General features: G+C 42.2%; 1 protein-coding gene across 1 annotated transcript in view; it reads right to left on the bottom strand.

Annotated features, from left to right (window-relative positions):
- The window catches only part of CRIM1 (cysteine rich transmembrane BMP regulator 1), a 1,144,468-nt gene that overhangs the window by 695,171 nt on the left and 427,284 nt on the right, over positions 1–22,013 (bottom strand). The window lies entirely within an intron of this gene.

Genomic DNA, 22,013 nt, shown 5'->3' on the forward strand with positions numbered 1-22,013 from the left:
ACAATATGTTAGATTTGAAAAGTGTACATGAGACAGCTTGAAATGGGAACTTTTCTATTTTTGTGAATGGCAAGGCTGAGTTCAGTTAAAATATATGCTTTATAAGAAAATATAATAATGTGTTTTATAAAGTTTATAAGCATTGCTGGCATACTCGGTGAGGTGTTCCTAGTGTTGGTGGTGGTGGTAGCATGTCAGTGTGTTGAGAGGAAGAGGTAGTCTGGGAAATTCTGCTGAGCAAACTCTGGGCCCATTTCCACCCCCAGTTAGTCCACTCCACTCAACTGGTTCACACACTGAGTGGGTCTTTGGGTGTTATTTCTGGGTAGTTGTTTTAGAATCTCTTCCAGTGGTTTGTCAGTATCTCCTTCTGGTCCAAGGAAGGAAACTTTGTCAACCTTAGCATTGACCTTCAGAATATGTTTGTAACAGCGCTGCTTGTGTGGCATTAGGCTATGTAGTGATCGAAAGAAAAAAACAGACCTTTGCACATTTTTGCACTATATGGTGGGTGTATGAGGAGATTCATTTCCTGCACAGTTAAGTCCATTTTTTCTACTGAATAATAGTATAGGTACAATGAAAGTAAATAGCAAAAATGTTTGAGTAGATAATTAAGGAAATCTTTTTCATATTGCTTGCTTATGGACTGGGAAAAAAGACTGTTCAAGCAAATGTCTCCAGAACTGCTTTAATGGAAAAATGTGATTTTTTTTTTTTTTAAGTACTTTGTGAAATTTATTGTTGTTGTGAAATTTATTGTTATACTTTGTTTAAACTTAAAAAGCGGTGTCATTAACAGTGAATCTAATCGAAAAAATCGATTCAACAGGGTGAATCGGATCGAATGAAATATTTTTCTCTGAATCGGGCAGCACTATTGGCTACCATGAGAATGGGCTACTGGGCATGATGGACCATTGGTGTGACCCAGTTAGGCTATTCTTATGTTATGTTCTCATCTGTAGGGGCCTTTGTTTTCACTTCTTATTTTAATGTATTTTTTTTCCTGGGAACTTATCAGTGTTTTTTTTATAATGGGAACAAAAATGGAAGAGAATTAATGTGTGTGGAATGGGGGGGGTAACTAATTTCTTCAGCTAAATAATTCAATCCACTTCAAACAGACATAGGAGAACTCACGCACCATTCACACACCCTCCAACCAAAAACGTCAAAAGAAAAAAACTGTTCGACAACCTCCTAGCCATTCGAGCTGCAACACTTGACCCCCAACTCTACAACCTATTGACCTCGACCACAAACTACAAAACCTTAAAAAAAGAAATAAAAACCCTTCTATTAAAAAAACACATAAAACCAAACTAACATAATCAGAACTGTCCCAAGCATCACCTGCAACTACTCCATATGTACTTCTGATGTCATGACAATTCAGACATAATTTATGTTATGTTATGTTTGGAATAATGGTTACATAAATGAGGTTCAATAAAAGAAAATTTTCTGTGGGAGCATTTGTTGGAACTTCTGTTATCCTGATTTCTTCTATCTGTGGGCTTTCTTTAGCTAACCTACTTATCTGGGGCTTTCCACTTCTGCAGCTGCCCTTTTCACGGTCCACTTTGCGCTTGCACTCTCTGGGGAGGGGGGGTTGGGTCTGGGCTTGGTGGGGTAGGTGTGTCTGGTAGTTTTGTCTGGGTGGTGGCTGGGTGTTTCTTGGGTGCTTGTTGTGCGGATTGGTGTGTCTGGTGAGCGGTCTGGGTGTTGTTGCTTGTGGGGGTTTTTTTCATTATAAAATATGGCTGAGGGTCTAGTCCGGCTTATTATTCTTGTGGGTTCTGGGGTGGGATTTGTTTGCTTGCCCCAAGTTTTGGCCTTTTGTTGTGTATTGCTATGCCTCTCATTGGCAATTTTCTCTTGGGAGAGACTTGTTCATGCTTGTTGTTGCTGTTACTCTCATTCTGTGTTCTTTTTGATAATGTATAAGTTTCTGTACAGACCATGGTTGCTTGTCTGGACCTTTTGCCATTCTCAATAAAAATACTTTGGAAAAAAAAAAAAAAAAAAAAAGAAAATTTTCACTGCCTGTTTCTATTCTGACCATTTATTCCATTTCATGGTTATTGCAAAAAAAAAAAAAAAAAAAAAAAAATTTTACATGAGGGGGGGGGGGGGGGGGGTGTCAAAAAATGATGGGCCCCGGGTGCCACATACCCTAGGTACGCCACTGGTCCTGGCGCTTCTACATTCTATATTATATATTTTATACTTTTCTTTTCTTTAAGTACTTTAGTTTATAGGGGTTTAGTTTTTGCCTATGTGGAGTAGGTAGGGTTCTGTGGCATGTCTCGGTTTTCCCATCAGCAGTGAAAGTGGATCCTGGTTTGGAGAGAAATTAATATTGCAATTGGAATTCCATCTATCTGAGTCTCCCAGCCCACCTCTTTATTTCTTCATCCTGTTGATGGAGCTAGATGGGAATAATTAAGTAATGGAAGATGTAGATTTGATTTTCGAGATTTGGAAAAGACTGTGGGTTGTAAATTTATTTTACCTACTATATTTTGCTTCACTTTTTTTTTTTTCCTTTTTTATCTTTTGGATTTTGAATATATTTTGTCTGGTAACTATAGTTAGATTGTAAGCCCTTCTGGGGACAGAGAGGGAAGTTTCATAGTACCTAATTACTTATCTTATTTTAAGTATCTGTAAACCGCTGTGAACTTCTGAGGTTTGGGGAGTATACAGATAAAGATTGTATTGTATTGTATGTATACTGTGGAAGAAAAGCAAAAAAGGTGAGCCATTTAAATAGCTCTGTGGTTGAAATGTACAGAAGACAAGTCTCTTTAAATTGAAAGGAAGCTCTGAAAAGGGGCGTAAGATGAAGGGGAAGGGTAAAGACTCAGGAGCAACCTGAGGAAATACTTCTTCACAGAAAGAGTGGTGAATTCATGGATTAGCTTCTGAATTCAAAATACTGTAGTTTGGAATAAGTGCATAGGATCTCTAATGGAGAGCAAGTAGTATATGGCATAAATAGGCAGACTGGATAGGCCATATGGTTTTATATCTGCCTTCATTTTCCTCTGTCTCTATTCCACTCCTCACCCCACAACACTTGTAAAGCAGAATTGTACTGCAAATACATTGAATCTGCTGGTACAGTCTTTCCATATTATTCCTTTCTGATACACTGATCTGCAGTAACCAATGAATTGTATTTCTTGTGCTATTGGTCAATTATTTTTAATTAAGCTGCATAGGTTTGGCTAAGACTTAACAGTGAATCTTGACACTCCACTGTCTGGTGTCCATGTGCATAGACTACCTTTGCTGAAAAGTCCACTAGGGCTACCTGCAACATACTCAAATATCGAATGAGCCTTCGGCATGCACTGTAAGGGAATGTATAGGTGTTACAAAGATTCAAAATTATAACTCCAAAACAAAAGCACCACACAAGCCAAGAAAGCTAGCTTGTTACTTAAGCGAAAGAAAAGCCTCAGACAAACGGAGAGGTGTACCCACACTCTTCCACCCAAGCATCATAGGCAAAAAACTTTCACACAAGTTTAAAGTTAGCAGGTGGGAGCAAAAAATAGCCGAGAATGATTAATGGTAAAAACCACTGAACACAAAGAGGCCAGGCCGACGATCGTTTTGTGGCCAGTAACCACTGCTTCAGGGCCTTAGTGCCAAATCCAGGCTATCGGTACGCAGATCCTAACTGCTGCTTTCAACCAAGTGACAGTAGATCAAGGCAGACAGCAGGATACGGAAGCAGAATGATTCTAAACATAAAAGGAGATAGCCAAGGTATTGATCGATACAAGAGATGACTATTCTATAAACTGTAAGATCCTCTGCCACTAACAAAGACAGCACAGATATTTATTCTACAGGGATGGTTTCTTTGTAAGCCGTCGTTCAGAATGCCATAATTATGTACATGTTAATTTAGGATTCCAACAATGCCATTATCCACCACTTTTGTATACTTGCGTGAATGCTTTTGTTTTCTTTTTGTCTATGACAGTTGCCTGACATGTTGCTAGCTGACCTACTCAGATTTTGGCTGAGAGGTTCTAAGTATCTAATTTACCCCTGCAAGCCCCAGAGGTAAGAAAGCGGCAGACTGCTGGGTTTCATTGTAATGATAAGCTGTCAACCATAATGATAAATCAAGTTCAGAGTGTCATTCATCTGGAAACCACATCCCTAGCTGCTCCTTCTGCATGAGCAGCAGGAAGCCTTCTTGACTGTAGAGCCAACGCACCAAACTCAGACACCTGTACGAAGCAGCTGCACATTTGCACATGTGTGTGTGTGTTCTAAGCTTTCTTGGTAACATACTGAACTGAGATTTGTGCTGTGTTTCTATCTTAAGTATGAATCATTTAAAATGCACGCAACTTTTACTTCAGGAACCACGATTCCACAGTAAGTACTAGAATAAGCATTTTGAGATGTGCGAGCATCACAATAATCATACACAAACCCTCTATTAAATAAATATCTCAAATCCCTGTCGGGGATAATGTCATAGCATTGGTCTAGACAGCAGAAGTTCTAAGCATTACATGATATAGTTCAGACAAATTCATGCCAAAATTTGAGACAGATTCAGCTTAGCCAACTCAGGAAGTCAGGCTGGAATGCTACAACAGAATGCATACAACTAAAGGGATAATTTTATAAACTATGATTGTGCATAAACAGTTATTTACATGTATAAATGTACTTTTATAACATTACGTCCCACCTAAAGTATGCATGTATTTATATAGTGGGTTGATGGAGTTTGGGTGGAAAATGGGCAGCACTGCAAGTTATGTACATATTTTATAAAATAATCACATCGTGCATATTGTATGCATGTATATTCACATTTGCTCTCATGCAGGTGTAATGTCCACACCTTCAATCTACGTGTGGTTTCTGCAGGAATTGTGCCAACATTTTATAGACACCTTTGTGTTTTTATACAATAGGCAAAAGCCAGCACCTTCCTACCTTATTAACTCCATAGGGATAGTTTTTAACAGGATGAAAAATGTCCCTATTGTACAGTAGTGTTCTTTTGTTTTTGATAGCATGTTATGAAGATGAACATAGAGAAACACAGAGAAATGAAGACAGATAAAAACCATATGGCCTTTCTAGTCTGCCCAACAATACCATCCACTATCCCTTTCTCTCCCTTAGAGATCCAACATACTTGTCCCAAGCCGTCTTGACTTCAGATACTGGGAGGCCGTTCTAAGCATTCACCATCCTTTCATCACTCTTTCCATGAAAAAGCCCTTGCTTGTTTGGAGCTGGAAATTACTTATTTTAATCAATTATATAGGGTATTTTGCCTAAACCTTGGGTGGATCATAATATAATGTATACAATTATGGAAACAAGTTGCATTAATGAAACAAAATAGATCAGTGTCTTTAAAAAATCCATAAACAGACCACTGTCTAAACAACAAACTCAATAAAGTCAGAACAACAAAAAGGCTGTCCTAACTTCATCTAATTATCTATCCTGTTAATGGTCTTCAGATGTTCAGTGCCAGCCGGAATCCAAATTCCAAGGCTGAATATCAGGTGTTATTTTAACCACAGTTGTTGTCATTTAAAAAAAAATACCAACTGTTGCAGGCTGAATATCGACCCCATAGCTGTTTAGATTATTTTGTAGAGCTCGCCCAAGAGATTTGACATTGATGTTTTGTTATTCCTGCCTTCTTCAGAGATCATAGTTCCTCCTATCCAGTAAAGTGCCTTTATATATCAGTCACTATGTATTTGATTTGATACACCACTTTTCTGTGAGGTTTTTTGGTTGATTAACCTCATTAAAAACTTACCCTGGGTATTGCTAAACCATAGAAGAGTTTCTTACTGCTGGCCGAGGTAAATGCTCTGACACTCAAAGGAACTGAATGAGCGTTGGAGCATTTACCTTGCCAACCCACGGTAAGAAGCTCTTCCGCAGTTTAGTAAAAGGAACCCTTAGACAAAATCACATGACTTAAATTAATAGTCAAGGGAATAACTACTTATGCCCAGTGTCCATACTTCTTAAAATACCCAGGAATAAATATATTAAAAGTTGCTCAAGACAGTGTTCAGAATGGATTTCGGAGTAAGCAAAAGACAAGTAAGGGAGAATCTACAAACTCAGTGGATACTCCTAGCTACAAGAGGGTCAACTCACTCTCAAAACAGTATTCTCAACTTTCAAGGAGCTAGAATAGGACCTCACCAGAAAGCCTTATTAACAAATAAGTCACATTCCTACACAGACTCAGAACTTGCTTAGGGAGAACATGCAGGGAAGGATCAACCTTTGGGACAATAGAGCAGCGCCCAAGGGCCCACATCATTTTTGATACATGGTTAGGAACCCATGAACCTTAATGACTAGGAACACATTTTACTTAATGACCTTAATGACCGGGAACACATGTCAGTCTACTCCTGTGCTGCAGCATAAAAGAGAGAAAGAGACTCAGCTGCAATAAAGTGAATCAGAATCTTCCATATTATATGAAGGTGCTTTTATGTGTCTTTGCTGTTCCCTGCCTAAGAGTTTTTTTGTATCTGTGGGGGGATGGGGAGGGGAGGGTGGGGGGTTGGGGGTTTTTTTTGCTGTGGGGTGGGGGTGAGGTGGGTCCGGGGAGGGCATAAGAGTCCAGTCCTCCGCGGGTGTTTGATGAAAATGCATACCATGGTTGTTATTACTATTGTATTTACTATTGCTTAATAAAATAGATTTGAACATAAAAATGAAAGAGAGGCTGGAACTTTGAGGCTTAACAATATGTGACGAGGTCTGAGGACCATTATTTTACAATATCCAAAACTCAAAACATTAATACTGTAACATTATCGATATTGAAAACAATCATCTTTATATTCAGCCACTAGCAGTCAGTACTTTCATAAATGCTGACTGCTGCCAGCTGATTTATGTCTGAATATTCAGTGCCAACCTCCTATTCAGGTTCTAGCACTGAATATCTGGGCACTCACTGGAGATAATAATAATAATAACTTTATTCTTGTATCCCGCAATACCATGGAAGTTCAATGCGGTTAACAATAGAAGAGACTGTACATTTACAGCGATGATACATATTACAGTGTTATTACATTTACAAAGATGTTACATAAATAGCAGTAATAAAAAGGCATATACTAAAGAAGAGACTGTACGTATACAGCGATGTTCCATGTTAAAGCGGTGGTACATTTACAGTGATGTTAAATATGAGGCTATGGAAAGGCAGGGCAATTAGATAAAACAGAGCTTGAGAAAGAGAGGCCATAGTGGCTTGGGAGGGGGGCGTAGTCAGAGGGAATGGAGGCATGTCGAGGTCAGGAGGGTGCAGGGAAGGGGGGAAGGCAGCGTTAGCGGAATTTGTCGAAGAGGTAGGTTTTTAGTGACTTCCTGAACAGGTGGTAGGGTGGAGAGTTGGAGATGAGGGCGGTAAGGCAATTGTTCCATTTGCCCGCTTGGAATGCTAGGGTTCTATCAGTGAATCTCTTGTAGAGGCAGCCTTTTAGGGAGGGAAAGGTGAATAGGTGGGCGTTTCGTGTGCGAGAGGGGCCTGCTATTTCAAGGTGCTCAGACAAGTAGATTGGGGAAGATCCTGTTAGAGTTTTGAAACAGAGGCAGGCGAACTTAAAGATGATCCTTGCCTCTACTGGGAGCCAATGGAGTTTGGTGTAGTAGGGGCTAACATGGTCGTATTTTTTGAGATCATAGATGAGGCGGACGGCCGCATTTTGGACTGTTCTAAGACGTTTGATGGTATTTTTATAGGATCCCAGGTAAATAATGTTGCAGTAGTCTAATATGCTTAATACCAGAGATTGGACGAGTAGACGGAAGGCTTGGTGGTCGAAGTAACGTTTGATGGTGCGCAGTTTCCAGAGGGTACAGAAACATTTTTTCACCTGGGCACTGGTATGGTCATCGAAGGTTAGGGTGCGGTCCAAGATGACTCCAAGGATTTTTATGGTGGGTAAGATAGGGTAATCTAGCCCATTCAATCTGAGGGAAGTGTTTGTTAATTTGTGGTTGGGACTCGCTAGGAAGATTTTGGTTTTTTCAGAGTTCAATTTTAATTTGAGTTTTGAGGTCCACAGTTCTAACTTGGTGAGGATAGATGCGATGAGTTTTTCCGTTTCTAGAGTGAGTGAGGTAATGGGAACAATGATGGTGATGTCATCTGCATATATGAACGATTTTAGGTTAGAGTTTGCTAGGCTTCGTGCCAGAGGGGTCAAGTAAATATTGAATAGGGAGGGGGATAGGGGAGAGCCTTGTGGGACTCCACAAGGGTTACGCCAGTGGTGGGAGAAGGCTCCATTACTGTGGACCTGGTAGGTACGGTTGGTTAGGAAGCCTGTGAACCAATCTATTACCTGACCGGAGATGCCGATGGAGTCAAGGCAGTTGAGCATAATGTCGTGGTCGACCAGGTCGAAGGCACTACTCAAATCGAATTGAAGTATCAGGGCGCTTTTACCCAGTGAGAACAGGTGGAGGAGGTAATTTGTCAGGGCAGCTAGGACGGTTTCGGTGCTATGATTTGGGCGGAAACCGGACTGGGAGTCATGAAGAATATTGTACTTGTCGAGGTAATTCGTAAGGTTGTTGTTGACAAGACCTTCCATAAGTTTTTGGAAGAGTGGTATGTTGGCGATGGGTCTGTAGTTGGTGATGGAAGAGATTGGCTCCTTGGGTTGTTTAGGGATAGGGGAAATGAGGATGTGGCCAAGTTCGGACGGGAAGTGTCCAGTGGACAGGCATAGAGATACCCAATTGAAGAGTTCTGCTTTGAATGATGGGGGGGCGCATTTCATGATGGTGGGAGGACAAGTGTCTAATAGGCAGTTGGAATTGGCGTATTTAGAATAAAGTTCGAGGAATAGATTCCAGTCAGGATTTACAAAGGAGGTCCAGGACATGTCGGCTATTGAACCTTCTGTGTCTGCTGCGCGTAGGTTGAGTGGGGGATCGGGGCTGTGAGCTGAAAGAGACAGTTTTAGAGTGTGGATTTTGTTCGCGAAGTGGTCGGCTAGAGTGATTGCGGAGGGAGGGAGGTCGGAGGTGGGGCGTTTGTGAGAGTCTATGTCGAATAGAGAGTTAACTAGTCTAAAAAGTGCTTTGCTGTTTAGAGAAGGGGAGTTTATTAGTTGGGAGTAGTGTTTACTGCGCTTATCGATGATCTGTTTTTTGTATTCTTTGACTTTCAGTCGCCAGGTAAGTCTGTCTAAATCAGTCCCTGATTTACGCCAGATTCTTTCATGTTTCCGGACTTCTCGTTTTATGGTCAGGAGGTCCGCGTCAAACCAGCTGTTTGAGGGGCGAAGAGTTTTCGAGCGAAGTTTAAGAGGGACAGTGGTGTTAAGAACCTGGTCGCTAAATTTTTCCCAATTTAGGTGGAAGTTGGGGTCTACGTCGGAGTCGGAGATGAGAGTGTAGTGTGACCAGAAGTCTGCTGGATTAAGATGTTCTCTTGTCCAGATGAATTGCTTTGTATGGATGGGGTTAGGCTTTTTGTCAGGTTGTTTTTTGTGCCAGGCTAGTTCAAAATTGCACAGGAGGTGGTCAGACCAGGGGGTATTTGACCAGGTTTGGTCTGAGAGACTTATATTGGGAGTGGTGTTGGTATTGGAGAGAAAGGTGATGAGGTCGAGGTGGTGGCCTTTGTTATGGGTTGTGGTTTGGGGGGGATTGGAGAAGCCTAGTGTCGTGAGGAAGGAGAAAAGGTCTGCGACATTTGGGTTCTCTTTCTGTTCTAGATGTAGGTTGATGTCTCCTGCTAAGAGATTGTAGGTACCTGCTGACGAGTTCGCAAGAAGGTGCTCATAGAAATCATCTTTTGCTTGATTCCATTTATTAGGGGGTATATAGAATAGCGTGACGATTAGGTTATCTATACAGTCTGTTTTGGAAATTTTGCAGGTGAGGATTTCTAGGTCCTTGGTTGATTTAGAGTCTAGGACATGGAAGTGAAGGTGATTATGGAGAATGATAGCGAGGCCACCTCCTCTTTTTGAATTTCTTGAGAGAGTGATAATTTTGTAGTGTTGGCCTGGTCAGGAGGGGGGAGAAAGATTCTGAGAGGCTAGTGTGAAGGGGAGACCAAAACTGGGTTCGCAAGGGGGAGATTGAGGGGTGTTGGGGGAAGAGGAGGGCTAGGGGAGAAGCTTAGAGAGGGGTATATAGGTAGAAGCAGAAGGCCTGGGAAGTGGAAGAAAGAAGAGCGTAGTTCTGTGAATCAAAGTTCAAAATGAGGTTGGAAGCATTTAAGATGAGATGGACTATGAACAGATCTGTACTAAGTGAGAGCGATGTGTAGGTATAAGAGACTATGAACAGGTCATAAGATGGAATTAAAGGTAAAAATATGTAACAGGTTTGAAATAGGAGTCGTGGGTAGATACAGAGAATAAATCTGTGAACTTGAGATGAGATGATCAGATCAGGGAGGCCGCAAGTGGGAGTCAAGGAATATAGTACGTGGCCCTCGGGAGTTAGTGACACTGAGTTAGGTGTCGGTCTTTGGCGGCTGAGCCCTTGAGAGGGCTGGAAAGGCAGGCCAGATGCCGAAGTGGCTGTTGGGGACGGGGCAAACCGCCGAACGCGTTGCTCCTCCGGTGCAGTGAAGGGGGACGACTCGATCTCCCTTCCCCTTCACTGTGCTGGAACAGGGAAAAAGGCCCGGTCTGCAAAGCCCTTAAGAGGGCTGGAAAAGCAGGCCAGGTGCCTAAGTGGCTGCTGGGGGCGGGGCAAACCGCCGAACGCGTTGCTCCTCCGGTGCAATGAAGGGGGACGACTCGATCTCCCTTCCCCTTCACTGTGCTGGAACAGGGAAAAAGGCCCGGTCTGCAAAGCCCTTAAGAGGGCTGGAAAAGCAGGCCAGGTGCCTAAGTGGCTGCTGGGGGCGGGGCAAACCGCCGAACGCGTTGCTCCTCCGGTGCAATGAAGAGGGACGACTCGATCTCCCTTCCCCTTCACTGTGCTGGAACAGGGAAAAAGGCCCGGTCTGCAAAGCCCTTAAGAGGGCTGGAAAAGCAGGCCAGGTGCCTAAGTGGCTGCTGGGGGCGGGGCAAACCGCCGAACGCGTTGCTCCTCCGGTGCAATGAAGGGGGACGACTCGATCTCCCTTCCCCTTCACTGTGCTGGAACAGGGAAAAAGGCCCGGTCTGCAAAGCCCTTAAGATATTCACTGCCAATACCAGTCATTTGGTCAAGTTGGGATTACGTGTTGCCAGTGCCCAAATAACTTCCGGGACTAACTTAATCTCATCTCCAGACCACCCCAACACTACCTGGATAGTAGTACCAAGATAGTCTGCCCAAATATTCAGCAATATTATCTAGCAAAATGCTGCTGAATATCCAAGTTTCAGCTGGGCAGCCCAATTTAATTGGGCAAAAGCCTCTTCTGCTCAGTAAATTGTTTTCAATATTGAGTTCAATGTTCCAACAACAGAAACATGAAAGGGTTACCTAGATATTCACTGTGAGATTCAAAAGTAACTACACATCTTACAGGAATATTTTATGCTCTATTTGCATGGTTATGTTTACATTGTATTTTTCTTTAGTATTGTTTTTCTATATGTGAAAAAAATGGGGACAAACAATATGGGGACAAATTTAAAGTATCTCCCTAAAATATTCAAAAACTTTAACCTCAAATTTTTCATGGTCATCTAGAACCAATACACAGGTTACTCTCCCAATGATCAAGGCAGGAAGCAATCCTCAAACTGATAGGCTACACTTCAAATTGGAATTACCCAAGGTTGGAATAATGAATTTCCAGGATAAACTCAAAACTGGGTTGACACTTTTGGAACACCCAACAAGAAGTCAGTTAAGCACTAGAGAAGTCTACTCAATTTTCCTAAGACCTTATAAAATGGCTCCCCTCCTGCATTTATCCTACTATATTCAGGTGCATCTGGTCGCCATATATTCAGGTGCACTGGTCGCCATACATGAAGAAGGACACAGTACTACTCAAGAGGGTCCAAAGAAGAGCAACTAAAATGATTAAGGGACTGGAGGAGTTGCCGTACAGTGAGAGATTAGAGAAACTGGGTCTCTTCTCCCTTGAAAAGAGGAGACTGAGAGGGGACATGATCGAAACATTCAAGATAATGAACGGAATAGACTTAGTAGATAAAGACAGATTGTTCACCCTCTCCAAGGTAGAGAGAACGAGAGGGCATTCTCTAAAGTTAAAAGGGTTAGATTACGTACAAACGTAAGGAAGTTCTTCTTCACCCAGAGAGTGGTAGAAAAACTGGAACACTCTTCCGGAGGCTGTTATAGGGGAAAACACACTCCAGGGATTCAAGACAAAGTTAGACAAGTTCCTGCTGAACCAGAACATACACAGGTAAGGCTAGACTCAGGGCACTGGTCTTTGACCTAAGGACTTCCATGTGAGCGGACTGCTGGGCACGATGGACCACTGGTTTGACCCAGCAGCAGCAATTCTTATGTTCTTAGTCAGTGTGAAAATATTATCACTGAAAATCCTGGCAGCTCTCTTGACTTCTTCCCTTTTCAACACCAAAAGAAACCTCTGAAATGTTCATTCATCTGACACTCATCATGTTCTTGTTGTCTCTTTGTTAGATATGTTGAAAGACATGTCCTTGTGCTACTTAAGTGTATGGGCTCTTGCCAAGAACCTAACAGAACATGGAGAGTCATAGAATCATGCAGAATTCTACTATTATGCTTTGATGAATTCTAGTCTGCAATTGATGCTCCAAATTTAATGCAGCCCCTTCTGTTTTTTCATGCATTGAGTTACTTGGACTCCAAGTAAATTGTATAGCGCTGGCCTACAACCTGCGCCACAATGTTTGCCAAGTTATTAGCTCTCTTGGTCATTTGATTTTAGTATGCATGCAAATTTCCCCTTTTTGCTCTTCCATATGGAGGGATGTTTGTACTTTACTTCCAGTTCCCACCCCTCATCACCTACTTTGGCAATTGTTATTTTTCACTCCTCATTGAAAACTTTACAGCTGTCGCTGATTAGTATCCTTTTATTTTATGATGTTTGTGATACTCACTTTATTTTCCCTTTGGTATTTGAGGTGAGAGGCTTTTGTTGTTCAGTTGTGTTCTGTATTTCTTTTTCCAAAATGTTAATAAAGGGATTGAACTTTAAAAGTTGACAGGAGTATTAGGCCCTACTCTGAATGAATGTTCACTACATTTAAAATACCAGAATTCTAATACTCAGGTGCAACAAAGAACAAACCAAATCTATTTTGCTGATATAATATGTATATGCACACCTTGCTAGGGCAACAGCAAAATCTAGCACTTATTGGCTTTGACTTGTCTATCATACTATTGCCATATTGCTCCACTGACAGTCTTTATCATTTGAGACTTTCTTCGCTGCACCACCCTTTATAACACACCAAAAATAAAATGTGGCATCACTAGCTGAGTGTGGCAGGGTTACATATTCTCTGCCTAGACCCCACATAGCTGAAAAGGAGGTTGGTGTGCCGGAGAAACAACATACTGTATAAGATTTACAGTAAGATGTCCTTAGTCTTTTGTGCAGGAGGAGGGGTGACACCTAAGAGTGAAGGCAAGTAAGAAATAACACTGAATTTCTGAAACAGACTACAAAGTATTGTAACATTAACATAGAGGAGGCTAGGGTTTGGGATACTCTTTAGCTGACGCAGTGCCTGTGTTTACACAAATGTGTTATGAGCAGGGAAAACATTTTGACAGAAGAAAAGTAGAACCCCCCCCCCAAAACACACCCCAGAAGAGGTCACCTTATAGAAAAGATGCTTCTGTGTTTCCTAGTAAAAAATGTTTGACAAGCTGAAATGACCTTGCAACCTCCAGTCATATATTTATGTCAACTTTCAATGGCTGATTATGTAAAGCAAAGGAAATTCCATTCGAGAACGGGATCTGAACAACGGTCCTCTGTTTGCTCAGACATTCATGCTGCCTAAGCTTAACTAACTGCGTTGAAGTGACCAGGATGAAAAGTAGAAATCTGCCAAACCCCTGTTCAAATTGTTCTTCCAGGAGTTGCATATATGGCTGATCACATTGGACAGGTAATCTTGGGCACATATTCATGTGCCGCTCAGTTAAACAAGAGAACAACCTAAACTTATTTCCAGTCAGCTTACCGGTATCTGAAAATGGTATCAAAATGATATGTTACTGAATTTCAATTACAAACTTTCAAATCCTAAGAAATAGCAGAATGGTCCACAATGCAACAATTTTCTCTTGTATTAACCGAAAATTTGAGTTGCTAGATATGACCAAAATCACTTCAATTTTCCCTTCCACAGCAGCTTATTGTGCTCTGATAGATAGTGAGGTTGCAATACTGATTTTCTTCTTTCTTTCTTTTTTTTTTTTTTTTCCACTTTCTTATTGAGTTTATAACCCACTTTGAAACCTTATCTTTGATGGCCAACAGGTAAAGGAACCATGGGAAATGAAAAAAAAATAGCAATAGGAATCAAGACTTTAATCAGTAACAAAATTCTACTGAAATATTTCAGTTATACTGAATTATTTAGAGGAAAGAAGAAACAAAATGGGCCCTTTTTAACCATAAGGTGTAAATGTCTCTTAAAGTGCCCAGTCACTTACTCCCCCACTCCTTTTACTAAACTGCGATAGCAGTTATTAGCGCAGGGAGCTGCTCTCGCCTCTCATAGGGTAAAAAGCTTTGTTCTCACAGTTGGAAGCACCCCCTTACTTCCTTACTGCCATTAACCACTTGTGGTGGGTACATATGGTCTTCCGCTCCCTTCCTCCCCAATGTGAAGCCACTTGTCATTCGCCACCACCACCAGGGATTCCATTTGTAAACAGGCTTCCTTTCTACCCTCCAGCTGCGTGCCCCCCTCTGCCAAAGCTGACCCAGAAGACTTCCCTCTGATGTCAGAGATGACAGAATACTGCAGTCACACATGACAGGAATAGTTTTAGGGGAGTGCAGCTAGGGCAACTGTCCCCTGGTCAGAGAGAGCCCTAAGCCAGCTAGAAGCTAAAGAAGCACAGCCTGGGCTTTGCGGTTCCCAGTTATGTCTAATACCAGCTCTAGCAGGATACATATTTCAAATCTAATATATTCTAATCACAAAATAGAAAATAAAATAATTTTTTCTACCTTTTGTTGTCTCATCATTATATTCTTCAAATCATGTTGGTCTCAGGTCCTGGTCTCTGTTTTATTTTATCTTCTCTTAACTCATTTGCCAGAATCTCCTGACCATTTGACATTTCTTCTTTCTCCTTGTTCACCATGCATCTTCTATCTTTGTGTATGTGTTGTTCCTCATGTTCAGCATCTCCCTTCTCTCTGTCTCCTATATGTCCCTTTCTAGTATTTCTCCTGTACCCATCTCCCTGTCTTCATCATCTCACCATTCTATGATCCCCTCCCCCTGTGTATAGGGAATGGGGAAAGAGAGAGAGAGATCTAGGATGCATCTCTCCCACTGCCTCTACTGCCACATCCAACATGTCTCCCTTTCCCATCCCTCAGATCATGTGCAGCATTTTTCACCACCAGCCCCAGCCTCCTTCTACATCCCTCTCCAGCACCATGCCATACCTCTCCCTCCATCACTATTTCCAACATTCCTCCCCCTTGCATCCCTTCAATCTGTTCCTCTGTTTCCGCTCCACCACCATATCCAACATTTCTCCCTCTCATGCTTCTCTTCCCCATGTATTTCTATCTCACTCCTCTCTCTATGCCCAACAATTTTCCTCTTTCTGCCTTTCCCCATATGCAACATCTCTTTCCCTCTCACTCACACACTCATGCCCAACAATTCTCCCTTTCTATTCCCTCCCTCCTATGTCCCAAGTTAGTGCCCCCTTCCTCCCTCCCTTCATTTTCAAAGTACTTAGACACAAAGGGGCTGATTCTGGACATGGCGCCATAACTTAGGCGACAGTAGGTGCCCTATCATCACCTAACTTAATTGGTTTAATTGGCTTAATTGATGTGATAATTGACCTCACCATTTGAAACCAACTAAAACCTAATTTTTAAAAAACTGTAGGCGCCCACAGGTGCCTACAAAAAGGGCACCAGAATTGCATCTACAGAGGCACCTAACAGCACCTAAGATCAAAATAGGCATAGTTTCAGCAGGAAATATCCTTAGGCACTGCTAGGTATCTCTGTAGACTAAACTAAACTAAAATATAGGTTTGTAGACCGGATTATCTCCATAAATTGGAGCTCACCTCGGTTAACAATCATTAGTTAGGAATTACAATAAAGCAAAAGACAAAAGGAAGTCGCTGACCGCTAATAGATCTTATGCTCTTGGAAACGGGAAAAGAGAGTTTAAGTTTTTGGGTGGTCCTCGTCAAGCCCAATCTGTAAGTATTCAAAAATAAGGGAACCAAAGGTAAAAAGATACCAAACAAGATCTTAAAGATGATACATGCACATTTAAATTGAATCATAAGGTTCACAGGAAGCCAGTGAAGTTTTTCCAACAAAGGGGATAAATGATTGAACTTTCTTTTCCCCAAAATTAATTTAGCTGTGGTATTTTGTATCAGTTGCAATCTTTGCAAGTTACCCTTGGTTAGTCCCAAATAAATTGAATTAGCCACAATTCATGTCAAACATGGGAGTTTTTAGTGTAGGTCTTCAAAACTCGGGCCTACATTATCTATGCCTATGTTTAATGGCAGCTGTGATTCTGGTACTGATGTAGGCACTGTTTCCAGAATCCGGCCCTAAAAGTACCATAGTAACTTATGGTACTTTATATGGCTAAGTGCTTTAAAAATGAGCCCCTTAATCAACCAGCAAAAATAGATTGCCATGCTTAAGTGTAATACGCTTGAAGAAAGAGATGTGCCTTCAATACCCCACTTTTGATACCTTTTTAATCAGCAGCTCACATATTAAATGCTGATGTGATTTATATTATTCCATATTAGTATTTTTGCACAATCTGAGGAACATTTGGTCTTGCCCTCGTTTATAATTTCAGTTATACAAATTAAAAAAAAATATGATGTGCTCTGAAGGCATACATCTTTCAAGCTCTTTCCAATTTGTAGGAAAGTAATTTATGGGCAAGTAATATCCTTGAGTGATTATTGCAATATTGCGTAACCTTGGTACTACTGAGGCAAACTAGGAAGCTGCATTCAATTCAGTTTTGATGCCAAATTATTTGTCATTTATTCATTATGTCTAAAGGCTTGAATTGATTTTAATTATAGAAGAAATGACTGCTGCATTTCAGAAGCAATTCATGTCAGTTGTTATTTCCTATCTAATTGGTGTAACCTCGATGCCACACAATTGACTATAAAATCTTTGGATAGTTGTCAAATTCCTTTCTTGTTTTTGTAAACCCAAACTACAGCAAAGAATGCAGAACTGTTTGCCCTCATTCAATTAAAACATACTGTTTTTCTTTTCATAGTGAACAGCTGCTTATGGACCAGACATACTAAGTATACTTCCCATCAACAGAAAGGGGGTCTTTTCTACTAAAGTGCATTAAGCTGTTAACCTGTAGTAGCAGATTAACTGCTACTACCGAAGCATGTTAACAGCTACCAAAGTGCCATTATGGTTTCTCTGTGCTAATTTGCGTGTTAACTGCATGTTAGGGGGCAGGAACTAGGTAAATTATGGGTAGAGAATGGATGTGGACTGCATTATACATTGTACATAACGTTCACTAGCTTTTATTTGTGCACAGGAGGCACTAAGGGCCAGATTCTATAAACGGTGATGAGTGACACCTACATTGTAGGCGCAGCTCGATGCAGTTGTCAATCAAAAAAATGGTGCCATTTATAGAATCATGCCTAGCGGCACCTAAACAGACTTAAGTATCACTAGCCTAGCGACGCCTAACTCAACCATGCCTATTCTCCGCCCATAACCACATCTACTTTTTAACAGCGACGTCATTAGGCATCCCTAGGCATTGGATTGGGCCTCCACTTAAGCATCGATAGGCATCCTAAGAGTTCACCAATTAAGCTAATTTAAAAAAAATTTAGTTCAGCGCGGATCCCGAACTTAGGCGTCTCTAGGCAGCTGTGATTAGGGTGTCTAGCGGCACCTAAATAGGGCGCCATTTATAAAATATTTATTTTATTTATTTAGATATTTATAGCCCATATCCAGCAAATAATATGATTAGGCACATTAAAACTGCCCTCTCTGTCCCAATTTGGGCTCACAATCTAAACTAAGGGATCCTTTTACTTAGCCGCGCTAGCATGGTTAACGCGCGTGACTTTTCATCACGTGCTAACCCCTGCACTGGCCAAAAACTACCGCCTGTTCAAGAGGAGGCGGTAGTGGCTAGCATGGCTGGCGGTTTAGCACGCGCTATTATGTGCGTTAAACCGCTAGCGCGGCTTTAGTAAAAGGAGCCCTAAGTGCCTGAGAAGAAAACAGTGCTTTTATAAAAGATGAGTTGGGAATAGAGAGCTGCACGGGAACGGAGACGACGGGAATCCCGCGGGTTCCCCCTTCGGGTCAAAGGGATCCCATGGGGACGCCCCCTAGGGTCACGGGGATCCCGTGGGGATGCCCCCTAGGATCGCGGGGTTCCTGCGGGGTTGGATGTACTTGCGAGGCTCGTCTTCTCCCTATCTGCCTTTCCGCAGCATACAGCCAATCGGAAGTCTTCCACGATGTCAGCGCTGACGTCGGAGGGAGGGCTTAAGCAAAGCCCTCCCATCCTCCGACGTCAGCACTGACATCGGGAAGACTTCCGGTCGGCTGTATGCTGCGGCAGGGCAGGTAGGGAAAGGCAGTGGCGGGGCGGGGGCGGGGAGGGTGATCCGCCCCGGGTGCAGCCTTGGGGGGTGGGTGCACAGCCGGCCAGGTCCCCTTACCTTTGTGGCACTTCCCCTGACCGACCGACAACAGGCCCGGTCCGACAAACCTCCCTGCCCTGTAGCCGCGAATCTAAATTACCTTCTTACAGCAGCTTCAATACTCCAGCTTCTGTAAGAAGGTAATTTGGATTCGCAGCTACAGGGCAGGGAGGTTAGTGGAACCGGACCTGTTCTGTTGTTGGGCGGGTGGGGAAGCGCCACGAAGGTAAGGGACAGGAGGAGAGAGAAAGGGAGGAAAGGTGGGGTGGAGATGAAAAGATGCTTAAGGGAAATAGGTAAAACTGAGGGGGGAGAAGAACGCTGAAAGCACTAGGGAAGACAAACGGGTGGAGAAGGACGCTGAAAGGACATGGGGAAGATGGGGAAGGGGGGGAGAAGGACGCTGAAAGGACATGGGGAAGACAAAGGGGTGGAGAAGGACGCTGAAAGCACATGGGGAAGATGGGGGGACGGGAGAAGGATGCTGAAAAGACATGGGGAAAACAAGGGGGGAGAAGGACGCTGAAAGAACATGGGAAAGAAAGAGGGGGGAGAAGGACACTGAAAGCACATGTGGAATCAAAGCAAAACTTAAATGACCTCTGCATTTTAAACAGAGCATAGAGGTAGGGTTACTAGACGTCCAGATTTTCCTGAACATGTCCTCCTTTTTGAGGACATGTCTGGGCGTCCCCTCTACAGAGTTACGCGGGGAGAGAAATCCCACCCATCCCCGCCAGGATCCTTTCCATCCCCACCAGGATCCTCTCCATCCCCACCCATCCCCGTCAGGTTCCTCTCCGTCCCCACCCATCTCTGCAAGGAATTACCTCCATCCCCGTCCGTCCCCATAAAAAACAGCAATTACTTCTGACAAGATCATCAATTCCATAGTTTTTTTTGTGTTTGCGCTGCTGTTTTCATTGTGGAATCTCTTTGGTGGAACCCTTTTTTTGTTTTCTGTTCAGGTAATTAACTTATAAACCCCCTCTTTTACTAAAGCTGACGTGTCCATTATATTATATGGACGAATCCTGCTTCCAAATCTTCCATCCCCGTGGAAGTCCCGTTGGCTAGAGGGGGGTCCCCGTGGGAGTCCCGTGGGCCAGAGGGGGGTCCCCGTGGGAGTCCCGTGGGTTAGGGGGGATTCCCACGGGACCCCCAGCGGGACCCGCAGGATTCCCGCGATCTCTGTTCCCTTGCAGACCTCTAGTCCAGACGGCTTTTCAAAACTCAACACTTTATCTGGGTTTGAAAAGCTTCTAGCAACGAGCCACATTGGGATGGCATCTGCGCATGAGTGGATGCAATGCAGTGACTTTACGCGCATGCGCAGATGCCATCCCGAGCAAACAGGTTGAGGGGGCAGGGCTGGGGATGGAACAGGGCATGCAAATCTGGTAACCCTACATAGAGGAGTGTATCCTGCACAAAGCAACAGGTTCAACCATAGCCACCTTACTGGATAGACAGGATGGGATATACTGTACTATACAGGTCTTTATCAGCCATCTTATACTATGTTTATGTATATTGAATTTGATATACCATCTTATTGAAAGCATCCATCAAAGCAGTACAATAAAATGGTAATAAAATTAAAATGGAACAGGAATGCCAATAAATTAGAAAAGCATACGTTTGCCAGGTACTGACACATCCATCTTATATTTCCCTCCTTAGTGGCACACCTTGCCAGCCTGGTTTCCAAGATATCACACTGATCGGGTCAAACTCATAATATTTTAATGGTACAATCTAGGATAGTATATTCAGGAAGTCAGTGAGATGTTGGCCCAGGAAAGAGTCGGTAAGTGTCATTGCTGACATATACTGCAGTACCAGCTAACTATCCAGTTATCATAGAAGACAGAACTAAATATCCAGTTCAAATTTTTAATTTTCCTTTTGCTTTATTTTTGTTGGGCTTGTTTAATTTTGCTATTTTTCCCCTGCTTTTATTTTTAGGATTTTTCTTTGTGGTTCTTTGATATTAAAGTTTTCCCTTTTACTGTGCCTTTTACACAAGTATTGAATTTATTGTATTATTTTTTGCCTCTTCCTTCTCTTTATATCTAGTAAATGTAAGTAATGATTTCGTACTATACCCCACCCTTTTACAAAACCATAGCATGGTTTTTAGCGCCAGCTGCGGCAGTTACAGCTCTGATACTGTTACAGCTGCGGCCAGAACTAAAACTCTATGGTTTTGCAAAAAGTGGGTTAGTTTGATTGTGAGCCCGTTGGAACAGAGAGGGAAATTCAGAGTACCTGATTAGATTTTTGTTTTGTAAATCGCTTTGATTATAAGTCACCACATTAAATTAAATTAGATTAAATGAATTCAACTGGTTTAAAGAAACATTGACTGCTACCAGTTGAATACTAAAGGCCCCTTTTACAAAGCTGTGATAGTGATGCTGCTGTGGTAAACGTACCAAAGCAAATTCAATTCCTATGGGCTTTGGTGCATTAACCACAGTAGCATCACTACCGTAGCTTTGTAACAGGGGCCCTAAGTGTTTTATTGAAAATTTGACCTAAAGTCACTTTTTTACTGTAAATCTTTTATTAAATCTATTTCAATCTTTGCTGTATATGTCTACTAATACTGTCATTTTATCTTTCTCCATTACATTTTTATCCTTTCTAAAATTTATATCCCTTTGTTTCCCTTCTTCCTCTCTTCCCCCTTAAAAATGCTTTTTTCTCATCACTCTTCTAACCATTCTTTTCCCTATCCTTCCATTAGGGGTCCTTTTACTAAGTCACGCTAATTGATTTGGCGCATGCTAAATGCTAAGATGCCCATAGAATATCATGGGCGCCTTAGCATGCGCTAAATCAATTAGAGTGCCTTAGGAAAATGACCCCTTAGTTCTCTATTTCCAGTTTACCATCTATGTTTGCTCTCCATCCATTTCTCTACCTCTTTCCTCCAATCCATTATGTTCTCCTTGCTCCATCTATTCTCCCTTCCATCCTTTCTCCATTTCTAGTTCCCTCTCACAAAATGACTATCTCCATTTTCATTCATTCTCTTCCCTCATACCCATCCTTTATCTCTCCTCATCCCATTAATCCCTTCCATTTACGTTCCTCTAATTATTTCCTATCTCTTCCCCTAT

Source organism: Geotrypetes seraphini, chromosome 3, assembly GCF_902459505.1.
Source record: "Geotrypetes seraphini chromosome 3, aGeoSer1.1, whole genome shotgun sequence".
Taxonomy (NCBI): Eukaryota; Metazoa; Chordata; class Amphibia; order Gymnophiona; family Dermophiidae; genus Geotrypetes; species Geotrypetes seraphini.